Source organism: Charadrius vociferus, unplaced genomic scaffold (genome assembly GCF_000708025.1).
Source record: "Charadrius vociferus isolate BGI_N301 unplaced genomic scaffold, ASM70802v2 scaffold115, whole genome shotgun sequence".
NCBI lineage: Eukaryota > Metazoa > Chordata > Aves > Charadriiformes > Charadriidae > Charadrius > Charadrius vociferus.
This window is the reverse complement of record NW_009648636.1, coordinates 1,657,723-1,658,348: the sequence shown is the minus strand read 5'-3', so window position 1 is coordinate 1,658,348 and position 626 is coordinate 1,657,723.

The window sequence follows — 626 nt, the reverse complement described above, 5'->3', positions numbered from 1 at the left end:
CTTGGAGGTAACGCAACTAAGAGATACAAGACAAGAGGAGTAAAAAAATCAAAGCGGGAGCATGAGTGAAAAAGAGAAATGGCAAAACAAGAGAAAAAGTTTCAAGACGGAATGGCGTGGAAGAAGGAAGAGTGCTGGGCTGAATGGGGGATGTTTCTGGGCAGAAGTGGCCTTCTGTGTGCGAGGACGACACCGGGCTTGGGCAGGGCTGCTGGGGAAAGGCAGTGCCAGTCACCCGGCCACGGCGGAGGAAGGTCAAAAACAAGGGAAATAGCAATCGAGGTAATTTTCTTTTGGGGCTGTGGAAAAGCTGTAATAAATTGCAGCCAAAGTCATGGCTGTTGGCAGGTTGGACCGGCCTACCCGTGCGGGCACGGCCGCTCCCGGATCAACCACCGCAGGAGACCTGAGGTTGTCGCACCGCAGTAACCTCCTGCCCGGGGAAATCAGCCCGCTTATCTCAAACCTCATTTGAAGGAAAGGCACTGAGGAAAAGACACTCTGGCTCCAGAGCGAGACCACACGGGTGAGATAGCAACCTTAACTGTCTGGGTTAATGTGTAACTCCTCATGGACGAGCTCCCACTCGCAGTAGCATCGGGGTTTCTTGGAGCAGGATTCGGCAT